At 54.0% G+C, this 14,745-nt stretch overlaps 1 protein-coding gene across 1 annotated transcript in view; it reads left to right on the top strand.

Moving 5' to 3' along the window:
- Positions 1-14,745, top strand: part of LOC138503015 (antizyme inhibitor 2-like) — a 1,350,137-nt gene that overhangs the window by 354,404 nt on the left and 980,988 nt on the right. The window lies entirely within an intron of this gene.

Below are 14,745 nucleotides of genomic sequence, written 5' to 3'. Positions count from 1 at the left end.
TATGGAATGAGTCTGAGGGACTTGGGGCATATGAATGAGCATGAGGGGCTTGGGGCATATGGAATGAGTGTGAGGGGTTTGGGGCATATGGAATGAGTGTGAGGGGTTTGGGTCATATGGAATGCGCGTGAGGAACTGGGGTCACATGGAATGAGTGTGAGGGGCTTGGGGCATATGGAATGAGCATGAGGAGTTTGGGGCATATGGAATGAGCGTGAGGTGTTTGGTGCTTATGGAAAGAGCGTGAGGGGCTTTGGCATATGAAAGAGCGTGAGGGGCTTGGGGCATATGGAATAAGTCTGAGGGGCTTGGGGCATATGGAATGCGCGTGAGGAACTGGGGGCACATGGAATGAGTGTGAGGGGCTTGGGGCATATGGAATGAGCATGAGGGGTTTGGGGCATATGGAATGAGCGTGAGGGGTTTGGGGCATATGGAATGAGTGTGAGGGGCTTGGGGCATATCAAAGAGCGTAGGGGCTTGGGGCATATGGAATAAGTCTGAGGGGCTTGGGGCATATGTAATAAGTCTGAGGGGCTTGGGGCATATGGAATAAGTCTGAGGGGCTTGGGGCATATGGAATGAGCGTGAGGGGCTTTGGGCATATGGAATGAGCATGAGGGTCTTGGGGCAAATGGAATGAGTGTGAGGTGCTTGGGGCATATGGAATGAGCGTGAGGGGCTTTGGGCATATGGAATGAGCATGAGGGGCTTGGGGCAAATGGAATGAGTGTGAGGTGCTTGGGGCATATGGAATGAACGTGAGGGGCTTGGGGCATATGGAATGAGCGTGAGGAATTTGGGGCATATGGAATGAGCGTGAGGTGTTTGGTGCTTATGGAATGAGCATGAGGGGCTTTGGCATATGAAAGAGCGTGAGGGGCTTGGGGCATATGGAATAAGTCTGAGGGGCTTGGGGCATATGGAATGAGCATGAGGGGCTTGAGGCATATGGAATGAGTGTGAGGGGTTTGGGGCATATGGAATGAGTGTGAGGGGTTTGGGTCATATGGAATGCGCGTGAGGAACTGGGGGCACATTGAATGAGTGTGAGGGACTTGGGGCATATGGAATGAGCGTGAGGAGTTTGGGGCATATGGAATGAGCGTGAGGGGTTTGGTGCATATGGAATGAGCATGAGGGGCTTGGGGCATATGAAAGAGCGTGAGGGGCTTGGGGCATATGGAATAAGTCTGAGGGGCTTGGGGCATATGGAATGAGCATGAGGGGCTTGGGGCATATGGAATAAGTCTGAGGGGCTTGGGGCATATGAACGAGCCTGAGGGGCTTGGGGCATAAGAAATGAGCGTGAGGGGCTTGGGGCATATGGAATGAGCGTGAGGGACTTGGGACATATGGAATGAGCATGAGGGGCTTGGAGCATATGGAATGAGCCTGAAGGGCTTAGGGCATATGAAATGAGTGTGAGGGGCTTGGGGCATTTGGAATGAGCATGAGGGGCTTGGGGCATGTGGAATGAGCATAAGGGACTTCGGGTATATGGAATAAGGCTGAGGGGCTTGGGGCATATGGAATGAGTGTGAGGGGCTTGGGCATATGGAATGAGTTTGAGGGGCTTGGGGCATATGGATTGAGTCTGAGGGGCTTGGGGCATATGGATTGAGTCTGAGGGGCTTGGGGCATATGCATGATCGTGAGGGGCTTGGGGCATATGGAATGAGCATGAGGGGTTTGGGGCATATGGAATGAGCATGAGGGGCTTAGGGCATATGAATGAGCGTGAGAGACTGGGAGCATATGGAATGAGCCTGAGGGACTGGGGCCATGTGAAATGAGCGTGAGGGACTGGGGCCATATGGAATGAGCATGAGGGACTTGGGGCATATGGAATAAGTCTGAGGGGCTTGGGGCATATGGAATGAGCATGAGGTGCTTGGGGCATATGGAATGAGCGTGAGGGGCTTTGGGCATATGGAATGAGCGTGAGGGGATTGGGGCATATGGACTGAGTGTGAGGTGCTTGGGGCATATGGAATGAGCGTGAGGGGCTTGGGGTATATGGAATGAGTGTGAGGGGTTTGGGGCATATGGAATGAGTCTGAGGGGCTTGGGCCATATGAATGAGCGTGAGGGGCTTGGGGCATATGGAATGAGTGTGAGGGGTTTGGGGCATATGGAATGAGTGTGAGGGGTTTGGGTCATATGGAATGCACGTGAGGAACTGGGGGCTCATGGAATGAGTGTGAGGGGCTTGGGGCATATGGAATGAGCGTGAGGAGTTTGGGGCATATGGAATGAGCGTGAGGGGTTTGGTGCATATGGAATGCGCGTGAGGGGCTTGGGGCATATGGAATAAGTCTGAGGGGCTTGGGGCATATGGAATGAGCATGAGGTGCTTGGGGCATATGGAATGAGCGTGAGGGGCTTTGGGCATATGGAATGAGCGTGAGGGGCTTGGGGCATATGGAATGAGTGTGAAGTGCTTGGGGCATATGGAATGAGTGTGAAGTGCTTGGGGCATATGGAATGAGCGTGAGGGGCTTGGGGCATATGGAATGAGTGTGAGGGGCTTGGGGCATATGGAATGAGTTTGAGGGGCTTGGGGCATATGGAATGAGCGTGAGGGGCTTGGGGCATATGGAATGAGCGTGAGGGGCTTGGGGCATATGGAATAAGTCTGAGAGGCTTGGGGCTTATGGAATGAGTCTGAGGGGCTTGGGGCATATGAATGAGCGTGAGGGGCTTGGGGCATATGGAATGAGTTTGAGGGGTTTGGGGCATATGGAATGAGTGTGAGGGGTTTGGGTCATATGGAATGCGTGTGAGGAACTGGGTGCACATGGAATGAATGTGAGGGGCTTGGGGCATATGGAATGAGCGTGAGGAGTTTGGGGCATATGGAATGAGCGTGAGGGGTTTGGTGCATATGGAATGAGCGTGAAGGGCTTGGGGCATATGAATGAGCGTGAGGGGCTTGGGGCATATGGAATAAGTCTGAGGGGCTTGGGGCATATGGAATGAGCATGAGGGGCTTGGGGCATATGGAATAAGTCTGAGGGGCTTGGGTTATATGGAACTAGCATGAGGGGCTTGGAGCATATGGAATAAGTCTGAGGGGCTTGGGGCATATGGAATGAGCGTGAGGGGCTTGGGGCATATGGAATGAGTGTGAGGGGTTTGGGGCATATGGAATGAGTGTGAGGGGTTTGGGTCATATGGAATGCGCGTGAGGAACTGGGGGCACATGGAATGAGTGTGAGGGGCTTGGGGCATATGGAATGAGCGTGAGGAGTTTGGGGCATATGGAATGAGCGTGAGGGGTTTGGTGCATATGGAATAAGTCTGAGGGGCTTGGGGCATATGGAATGAGCATGAGGGGCTTGGGGCATATGGAATAAGTCTGAGGGGCTTGGGGCATATGGAATGAGCGTGCGGGACTGGGGGCATATGGGATGAGCATGAGGGGCTTGGGCACATGGAATAAGTCTGAGAGGCTTGGGGCATATGAATGAGCGTGAAGGGCTTGGGGCATATGGAATGAGCTTGAGGGGTATGGGGCATATGGAAAGAGTGTGAGGGGCTTGGGGCTCATGAATGCAGTGAGGGGCTTGGGGCATATGGAATGAGCATGAGAGGCTTTGGGCATATGGAATGAGCGTGAGGGGCTTGGGGCATATGGAATGAGTGTGAGGTGCTTGGGGCATATGGAATGAGCGTGAGGGGCTTGTGGCATATGGAATGAGTGTGAGGGGCTTGGGGCATATGGAATGAGTTTGAGGGGCTTGGGGCATATGGAATGAGCGTGAGGGGTTTTGGTCATATGGAATGCGCGTGAGGAACTGGGGGCACATGGAATGAGTGTGGGGGTTTGGGGCATATGGAATGAGTGCGAGGAGTTTGGGGCATATGGAATGAGTGTGAGGGGCTTGGGGCATATGAAAGTGCATGAGGGGCATGGGGCATATGGAATGAGCTTGAGGGGTATGGGGCATATGGAAAGAGTGTGAGGGGCTTGGGGCTCATGAATGCAGTGAGGGGCTTGGGGCATATGGAATGAGTCTGAGGGGCTTGGGGCATATGGAATGAGCGTGAGGGGCTTTGGGCATATGGAATGAGCGTGAGGGGCTTGGGGCATATGGAATGAGTGTGAGGTGCTTGGGGCATATGGAATGAGCGTGAGGGGCTTGGGGCATATGGAATGAGCGTGAGGGGCTTGGGGCATATGGAATGAGTGTGAGGTGCTTGGGGCATATGGAATGAGCGTGAGGGGCTTGGGGCATATGGAATGAGTGAGGGGCTTGGGGCATATGGAATGAGTGTGAGGGGTTTGGGGCATATGGAATGAGTGTGAGGGGTTTGGGTCATATGGAATGCGCGTGAGGAACTGGAGCACATGGAATGAGTGTGAGGGGCTTGGGGCATATGGAATGAGCGTGAGGAGTTTGGGGCATATGGAATGAGCGTGAGGGGTTTGGAGCATTTGGAATGAGCGTGAGGGTCTTGGGGCATATGGAATGAGTGTGAGGGGTTTGGGGCATATGGAATGAGTTTGAGGGGCTTGGGGCATATGGAATGCGCGTGAGGGGTTTGGGTCATATGGAATGCACGTGAGGAACTGGGGGCACTTGGAATGAGTGTGGGGGTTTGGGGCATATGGAATGAGCGTGAGGGGCTTGGGGCATATGAAAGAGCATGAGGGGCATGGGGCATATGGAATAAGTCTGAGGGGCTTGGGGCATATGGAATGAGCATGAGGGGCTTGGGGCATATGGAATAAGTCTGAGGGGCTTGGGGCATATGGAATGAGCGTGAAGGGCTTGGGGCATATGGAATGAGCGTGAGGGACTGGGGGCATATGGGATGATCATGAGGGGCTTGGGCACATGGAATAAGTCTGAGAGGCTTGCGGCATATGAATGAGCGTGAGGGGCTTGGGGCATATGGAATGAGCTTGAGGGGTATGGGGCATATGGAAAGAGTGTGAGGGGCTTGGGGCTCATGAATGCAGTGAGGGGCTTGCGGCATATGGAATGAGTGTGAGGGGCTTGAGGCATATGGAATGAGCGTGAGGAATTTGGAGCATATGGATTGAGCGTGAGGGGTTTGGGGCGTATGGAATGAGCGTGAGGGATTGGGGCATATGTAATGAGCGTGAGGGGCTTGGGGCATGTGGAATGAGCGTGAGGAGCTTGGGGCATATGGAATGAGCGTGAGGGGCTGGGGGCATATGGAATGAGTGTGAGGGGCTTGGGGCATATGGAATGAGTCTGAGAGGCTTGGGGCATATGAATGAGCGTGAGGGGCTTGGGGCATATGGAATGAGCTTGAGGGGTATGGTGCATATGGAAAGATTGTGAGGGGCTTGGGGCATATGAATGCAGTGAGGGGCTTGGGGCATATGGAATGAGCGTGAGGGGCTTGGGGCATGTGGAATGAGCGTGAGGAGCTTGGGGCATATGGAATGAGCGTGAGGGGCTGGGGGCATATGGAATGAGCGTGAGGGGCTTGGGGCATATGGAATGAGTCTGAGAGGCTTGGGGCATATGGAATGAGCGTGAGGGGCTTGGGGCATATGGAATGAGCATGAGGGGCTTGGGGCATATGCAATGAGTGTGAGGGGCTTGGGGCATATGGAATGAGCGTGAGGGGCTTGGGGCATATGGAATGAGCGTGAGGGGCTTGGGGCATATGGAATGAGTCTGAGAGGCTTGGGGCATATGGAATGAGCGTGAGGGGCTTGGGGCATATGGAATGAGCGTGAGGGGTTTGGGGCATATGGAATGTGCATGAGGGGCTTGGGGCTTATGGAATGAGTACAGGGGGTTTGGGGCATAAGGAATGAGTGCAAGGTGCTTGGGGCATATGGAATGAGTGTGAGGGGCTTGGGGCATATGAAAGTGCATGAGGGGCATGGGGCATATGGAATGAGCTTGAGGGGTATGGGGCATATGGAAAGAGTGTGAGGGGCTTGGGGCTCATGAATGCAGTGAGGGGCTTGGGGCATATGGAATGAGTCTGAGGGGCTTGGGGCATATGGAATGAGCGTGAGGGGCTTTGGGCATATGGAATCAGCGTGAGGGGCTTGGGGCATATGGAATGAGTGTGAGGTGCTTGGGGCATATGGAATGAGCGTGAGGGGCTTGGGGCATATGGAATGAGCGTGAGGGGCTTGGGGCATATGGAATGAGTGTGAGGTGCTTGGGGCATATGGAATGAGCATGAGGGGCTTGGGGCATATGGAATGAGTGAGGGGCTTGGGGCATATGGAATGAGTGTGAGGGGCTTGGGGCATATGGAATGAGTGTGGGGGTTTGGGGCATATGGAATGAGCGCGAGGAGTTTGGGGCATATGGAATGAGTGTGAGGGGCTTGGGGCATATGGAATGAGCGTGAGGAGTTTGGGGCATATGGAATGAGCTTGAGGGGTATGGGGCATATGGAAAGAGTGTGAGGGGCTTGGGGCTCATGAATGCAGTGAGGGGCTTGGGGCATATGGAATGAGTCTGAGGGGCTTGGGGCATATGGAATGAGCGTGAGGGGTTTTGGGCATATGGAATGAGCGTGAGGGGCTTGGGGCATATGGAATGAGCATGAGGGGCTTGGGGCATATGGAATGAGTGAGGGGCTTGGGGCATATGGAATGAGTGTGAGGGGCTTGGGGCATATGGAATGAGTGTGAGGGGTTTGGGTCATATGGAATTCGCGTGAGGAACTGGGGGCACATGGAATGAGTGTGAGGGGCTTGGGGCATATGGAATGAGCGTGAGGAGTTTGGGGCATATGGAATGAGCGTGAGGGGTTTGGGGCATATGGAATGAGCTTGAGGGGTATGGGGCATATGGAAAGAGTGTGAGGGGCTTGGGGCTCATGAATGCAGTGAGGGGCTTGGGGCATATGGAATGAGTCTGAGGGGCTTGGGGCATATGGAATGAGCGTGAGGGGTTTTGGGCATATGGAATGAGTCTGAGGGGCTTGGGGCATATGGAATGAGCGTGAGGGGTTTTGGGCATATGGAATGAGCGTGAGGGGTTTGGGGCATATGGAATGTGCATGAGGGGCTTGGGGCTTATGGAATGAGTACAGGGGGCTTGGGGCATATGGAATGAGTGTGAGGGGCTTGGGGCATATGGAATGAGTTTGAGGGGCTTGGGGCATATGGAATGCGCGTGAGGGGTTTGGGTCATATGGAATGCACGTGAGGAACTGGGGGCACTTGGAATGAGTGTGGGGGTTTGGGGCATATGGAATGAGCGTGAGGAGTTTGGGGCATATGGAATGAGTGTGAGGGGCTTGGGGCATATGAAAGAGCATGAGGGGCATGGGGCATATAGAATAAGTCTGAGGGGCTTGGGGCATATGGAATGAGCATGAGGGGCTTGGGGCATATGGAATGAGTTTGAGGGGCTTGGGGCATATGGAATGAGTGTGAGGGGTTTGGGTCATATGGAATGCGCGTGACGAACTGGGGTCACATGGAATGAGTGTGGGGGTTTGGGGAATATGGAATGAGCGTGAGGAGTTTGGGGCATATGGAATGAGTGTGAGGGGCTTGGGGCATATGAAAGTGCATGAGGGGCATGGGGCATATGGAATGACCTTGAGGGGTATGGGGCATATGGAAAGCGTGTGAGGGGCTTGGGGCTCATGAATGCAGTGAGGGGCTTGGGGCATATGGAATGAGTCTGAGGGGCTTGGGGCATATGGAATGAGCGTGAGGGGCTTGGGGCATATGGAATGAGTGTGAGGTGCTTGGGGCATATGAAATGAGCATGAGGGGCTTGGGGCATATGGAATGAGTGAGGGGCTTGGGGCATATGGAATGAGTGTGAGGGGTTTGGGGCATATGGAATGAGTGTGAGGGGTTTGGGTCATATGGATTTCGCGTGAGGAACTGGGGCACATGGAATGAGTGTGAGGGGCTTGGGGCATATGGAATGAGCGTGAGGAGTTTGGGGCATATGGAATGAGCGTGAGGGGTTTGGAGCATATGGAATGAGCGTGGGGGGCTTGGGGCATAAGGAATGAGTGTGAGGGGCTTGGGGCATATGGAATGAGTTTGAGGGGCTTGGGGCATGTGGAATGCACGTGAGGGGTTTGGGTCATATGGAATGCACGTGAGGAACTGGGGGCACTTGGAATGAGTGTGGGGGTTTGGGGCATATGGAATGAGCGTGAGGAGTTTGGGGCATATGGAATGAGTGTGAGGGGCTTGGGGCATATGAAAGAGCATGAGGGGCATGGGGCATATGGAATAAGTCTGAGGGGCTTGGGGCATATGGAATGAGCATGAGGGGCTTGGGGCATATGGAATAAGTCTGAGGGGCTTGGGGCATATGGAATGAGCGTGAAGGGCTTGGGGCATATGGAATGAGCGTGAGGGACTGGGGGCATATGCGATGAGCATGAGGGGCTTGGCACATGGAATAAGTCTGAGAGGCTTGGGGCATATGGAATGAGCTTGAGGGGTATGGGGCATATGGAAAGAGTGTGAGGGGCTTGGGGCTCATGAATGCAGTGAGGGGCTTGCGGCATATGGAATGAGTGTGAGGGGCTTGGGGCATATGGAATGAGCGTGAGGAGTTTGGAGCATATGGATTGAGCGTGAGGGGTTTGGGTCGTATGGAATGAGCGTGAGGGATTGGGGCATATGGAATGAGCCTGAGGGGCTTGGGGCATATGGAATAAGTCTGAGGGGCTTGGGACATATGGAATGAATGTGAGGGGCTTGGGGCATATGGAATGAGCGTGAGGGGCTTGCGGCATATGGAATGAGCGTGAGGAACTGAGGGCATATGGAATGAGCTTGAAGGGTTTGGGCATATAGAATGAGTGTGAGGGGATTGGGGCATATGAATGCAGTGAGGGGCTTGGGGCATATGGAATGAGCATGAAGGTCTTGGGGCATGTGGAATGAGCGTGAAGGACTGAGGGCATATGGAATGAGCGTGAAGGGTTTGGGGCATATGGAATGAGCGCAAGGGGCTTGGGCATATGGAATGAGCATGAGGGGATTAGGGCATATGAATGAGCGTGTGTGGCTTGGGGCATATGGAATGAGCATGAGGGATTTGGGGCATATGGAATGTGCGTGAAGGGCTTGGGGCATATGGAATGAGCACAGGGGGTTTGGGGCATATGGAATGAGCGCAAGGTGCTTGGGGCATATGGAATGAGCGTGAGGGACTGGGGGCATATGGAATGAGCGTGAGGGGCTTGAGGCATATGGAATGAGCATGAGGGACTGGGGGCATATGGAATGAGCCTGAGGGACTTGGGGCATATGAAATGAGCGTGAGGGACTTGGGGCATATGGAATGAGCTTGAGGGGTATGGTACATATGGAAAGATTGTGAGGGGCTTGGGGCATATGAATGCAGTGAGGGGCTTGGGGCATATGGAATGAGCGTGAGGGGCTTGGGGCATGTGGAATGAGCGTGAGGAGCTTGGGGCATATGGAATGAGCGTGAGGGGCTGGGGGCATATGGAATGAGCGTGAGGGGCTTGGGGCATATGGAATGAGTCTGAGAGGCTTGGGGCATATGAATGAGCGTGAGGGGCTTGGGGCATATGGAATGAGCTTGAGGGGTATGGTGCATATGGAAAGATTGTGAGGGGCTTGGGGCATATGAATGCAGTGAGGGGCTTGGGGCATATGGAATGAGCGTGAGGGGCTTGGGGCATGTGGAATGAGCGTGAGGAGCTTGGGGCATATGGAATGAGCGTGAGGGGCTGGGGGCATATGGAATGAGCGTGAGGGGCTTGGGGCATATGGAATGAGTCTGAGAGGCTTGGGGCATATGGAATGAGCGTGAGGGGCTTGGGGCATATGGAATGAGCATGAGGGGCTTGGGGCATATGGAATGAGCATGAGGGGCTTGGGGCATATGGAATGAGCGTGAGGGGCTGGGGGCATATGGAATGAGCGTGAGGGGCTTGGGGCATATGGAATGAGTCTGAGAGGCTTGGGGCATATGGAATGAGCATGAGGGGCTTGGGGCATATGGAATGAGCATGAGGGGCTTGGGGCATATGGAATGAGCGTGAGGGGCTTGGGGCATATGGAATGAGCGTGAGGGGTTTGGGGCATAATTAATGTGCATGAGGGGCTTGGGGCTTATGGAATGAGTACAGGGGGTTTGGGGCATATGCAATGAGTGCAAGGTGCTTGGGGCATATGGAATGAGCGTGAGGGACTGGGGGCATATGGAATGAGCGTGAGGGGCTTGGGGCATATGGAATGAGCGTGAGGGGCTTGGGGCATATGGAATGAGCGTGAGGGGCTTGGGGCATATGGAATGAGTCTGAGGGGCTTGGGGCATATGAATGAGCGTGAGGGGCTTGGGGCGTAGGGAATGAGTGTGAGGAGTTTTTGGCATATGGAATGAGTGTGAGGGGTTTGGGGCATATGGAATGCGCGTGAGGAACTGGGGGCACATGGAATGAGTGTGAGGGGCTTGGGGCATATGGAATGAGCGTGAGGGGTTTGGGGCATATGGAATGAGCGTGAGGGGTTTGGGGCATATGGAATGAGCGTGAGGGGCTTGGGGCATATCAAAGAGCGTGAGCGGTTTGGGGCATATGGAATAAGTCTGAGGGGCTTGGGGCATATGGAATAAGTCTGAGGGGCTTGGGGCATATGGAATAAGTCTGAGGGGCTTGGGGCATATGGAATGAGCGTGAGGGGCTTTGGGCATATGGAATGAGCATGAGGGGCTTGGGGCATATGGAATGAGTGTGAGGTGCTTGGGGCATATGGAATGAGCGTGAGGGGCTTGGGGCATATGGAATGAGCGTGAGGGGCTTGGGGCATATGGAATGAGTTTGAGGGGCTTGGGGCATATGGAATGAGCGTGAGGGGCTTGGGGCATATGGAATGAGCGTGAGGGGCTTGGGGCATATGGAATAAGTCTGAGGGGCTTGGGGCATATGGAATGAGTCTGAGGGACTTGGGGCATATGAATGAGCATGAGGGGCTTGGGGCATATGGAATGAGTGTGAGGGGTTTGGGTCATATGGAATGCGCGTGAGGAACTGGGGGCACATGGAATGAGTGTGAGGGGCTTGGGGCATATGGAATGAGCGTGAGGAGTTTGGGGCATATGGAATGAGCGTGAGGTGTTTGGTGCTTATGGAATGAGCGTGAGGGGCTTTGGCATATGAAAGAGCGTGAGGGGCTTGGGGCATATGGAATAAGTCTGAGGGGCTTGGGGCATATGGAATGCGCGTGAGGAACTGGGGGCACATGGAATGAGTGTGAGGGGCTTGGGGCATATGGAATGAGCATGAGGGGTTTGGGGCATATGGAATGAGCGTGAGGGGCTTGGGGCATATCAAAGAGCGTGAGGGGCTTGGGGCATATGGAATAAGTCTGAGGGGCTTGGGGCATATGGAATAAGTCTGAGGGGCTTGGGGCATATGGAATGAGCGTGAGGGGCTTTGGGCATATGGAATGAGCATGAGGGGCTTAGGGCATATGGAATGAGTGTGAGGTGCTTGGGGCATATGGAATGAGCGTGAGGGGCTTGGGGCATATGGAATGAGTGTGAGGGGCTTGGGGCATATGGAATGAGTTTGAGGGGCTTGGGGCATATGGAATGAGCGTGAGGGGCTTGGGGCATATGGAATGAGCGTGAGGGGCTTGGGGCATATGGAATAAGTCTGAGGGGCTTGGGGCATATGGAATGAGTCTGAGGGACTTGGGGCATATGAATGAGCATGAGGGGCTTGGGGCATATGGAATGAGTGTGAGGGGTTTGGGGCATATGGAATGAGTGTGAGGGGTTTGGGTCATATGGAATGCGCGTGAGGAGTTTGGGGCATATGGAATGAGCGTGAGGTGTTTGGTGCTTATGGAATGAGCGTGAGGGGCTTTGGCATATGAAAGAGCGTGAGGGGCTTGTGGCATATGGAATAAGTCTGAGGGGCTTGGGGCATATAGAATGAGCGTGAGGGGCTTGAGGCATATGGAATGAGTGTGAGGGGTTTGGGGCATATGGAATGAGTGTGAGGGGTTTGGGTCATATGGAATGCGCGTGAGGAACTGGGGGCACATGGAATGAGTGTGAGGGGCTTGGGGCATATGGAATGAGCGTGAGGAGTTTGGGGCATATGGAATGAGCGTGAGGGGTTTGGTGCATATGGAATGAGGGGCTTGGGGCATATGAAAGAGCGTGAGGGGCTTGGGGCATATGGAATAAGTCTGAGGGGCTTGGGGCATAGGGAATGAGCATGAGGGGCTTGGGGCATATGGAATAAGTCTGAGGGGCTTGGGGCATATGAACGATTCTGAGGGGCTTGGGGCATAAGAAATGAGCGTGAGGGGCTTGGGGCATATGGAATGAGCGTGAGGGACTTGGGGCATATGGAATGAGCATGAGGTGCTTGGAGCATATGGAATGAGCCTGAAGGGCTTAGGGCATATGAAACGAGTGTGAGGGGCTTGGGGCATTTGGAATGAGCATGAGGGGCTTGGGGCATATGGAATCAGCATAAGGGACTTGGGGTATATGGAATAAGTCTGAGGGGCTTGGGGCATATGGAATGAGTTTGAGGGGCTTGGGGCATATGGAATGAGCGTGAGGGGCTTGGGGCATATGGAATGAGCGTGAGGGGCTTGGGGCATATGGAATAAGTCTGAGGGGCTTGGGGCATATGGAATGAGTCTGAGGGACTTGGGGCATATGAATGAGCATGAGGGGCTTGGGGCATATGGAATGAGTGTGAGGGGTTTGGGGCATATGGAATGAGTGTGAGGGGTTTGGGTCATATGGAATGCGCGTGAGGAGTTTGGGGCATATGGAATGAGCGTGAGGTGTTTGGTGCTTATGGAATGAGCGTGAGGGGCTTTGGCATATGAAAGAGCGTGAGGGGCTTGTGGCATATGGAATAAGTCTGAGGGGCTTGGGGCATATAGAATGAGTGTGAGGGGTTTGGGGCATATGGAATGAGTGTGAGGGGTTTGGGTCATATGGAATGCGCGTGAGGAACTGGGGGCACATGGAATGAGTGTGAGGGGCTTGGGGCATATGGAATGAGCGTGAGGAGTTTGGGGCATATGAAATGAGCGTGAGGGGTTTGGTGCATATGGAATGAGGGGCTTGGGGCATATGAAAGAGCGTGAGGGGCTTGGGGCATATGGAATAAGTCTGAGGGGCTTGGGGCATAGGGAATGAGCATGAGGGGCTTGGGGCATATGGAATAAGTCTGAGGGGCTTGGGGCATATGAACGATTCTGAGGGGCTTGGGGCATAAGAAATGAGCGTGAGGGGCTTGGGGCATATGGAATGAGCGTGAGGGACTTGGGGCATATGGAATGAGCATGAGGTGCTTGGAGCATATGGAATGAGCCTGAAGGGCTTAGGGCATATGAAACGAGTGTGAGGGGCTTGGGGCATTTGGAATGAGCATGAGGGGCTTGGGGCATATGGAATCAGCATAAGGGACTTGGGGTATATGGAATAAGTCTGAGGGGCTTGGGGCATATGGAATGAGTGCGAGGGGCTTGGGCATATGGAATGAGTTTGAGGGGCTTGGGGCATATGGATTGAGTCTGAGGGGCTTGGGGCATATGGATTGAGTCTGAGGGGCTTGGGGCATATGCATGATCGTGAGGGGCTTGGGGCATATGGAATGAGCATGAGGGGTTTGGAGCATATGGAATGAGCATGAGGGGCTTAGGGCATATGAATGAGCGTGAGAGACTGGGGCATATGGAATGAGCCTGAGGGACTGGGGCCATGTGGAATGAGCGTGAGGGACTGGGGCCATATGGAATGAGCATGAGGGACTTGGGGCATATGGAATAAGTCTGAGGGGCTTGGGGCATATGGAATGAGCATGAGGTGCTTGGGGCATATGGAATGAGCGTGAGGGGCTTTGGGCATATGGAATGAGCGTGAGGGGATTGGGGCATATGGAATGAGCATGAGGTGCTTGGGGCATATGGAATGAGCGTGAGGGGCTTTGGGCATATGGAATGAGCGTGAGGGGATTGGGGCATATGGAATGAGTTTGAGGGTTTTGGGGCATATGGAATGAGTGTGAGGGGTTTGGGTCATATGGAATGCACGTGAGGAACTGGGGGCACATGGAATGAGTGTGAGGGGCTTGGGACATATGGAATGAGCGTGAGGAGTTTGGGGCATATGGAATGAGCGTGAGGGGTTTGGTGCATATGGAATGCGCGTGAGGGGCTTGGGGCATATGGAATAAGTCTGAGGGGCTTGGGGCATATGGAATGAGCATGAGGTGCTTGGGGCATATGGAATGAGCGTGAGGGGCTTTGGGCATATGGAATGAGCGTGAGGGGCTTGGGGCATATGGAATGAGTGTGAAGTGCTTGGGGCATATGGAATGAGCGTGAGGGGCTTGGGGCATATGGAATGAGTGTGAGGGGCTTGGGGCATATGGAATGAGTTTGAGGGGCTTGGGGCATATGGAATGAGCGTGAGGGGCTTGGGGCATTTGAAATGAGCGTGAGGGGCTTGGGGCATATGGAATAAGTCTGAGGGGCTTGGGGCATATGGAATGAGTCTGAGGGGCTTGGGGCATATGAATGAGCGTGAGGGGCTTGGGGCATATGGAATGAGTTTGAGGGTTTTGGGGCATATGGAATGAGTGTGAGGGGTTTGGGTCATATGGAATGCGCGTGAGGAACTGGGTGCACATGGAATGAGTGTGAGGGGATTGGGGCATATGGAATGAGCGTGAGGAGTTTGGGGCATATGGAATGAGCGTGAGGGGTTTGGTGCATATGGAATGAGCGTGAAGGGCTTGGGGCATATG

This window comes from Ambystoma mexicanum, chromosome 11 (genome assembly GCF_040938575.1).
Source record: "Ambystoma mexicanum isolate Mex_15411 chromosome 11, UKY_AmexF1_1, whole genome shotgun sequence".
Classification (NCBI taxonomy): Eukaryota; Metazoa; Chordata; class Amphibia; order Caudata; family Ambystomatidae; genus Ambystoma; species Ambystoma mexicanum.
The sequence above is the reverse complement of the archived record's forward strand: the minus strand, read 5'-3'. Positions and strand labels throughout refer to the sequence as shown.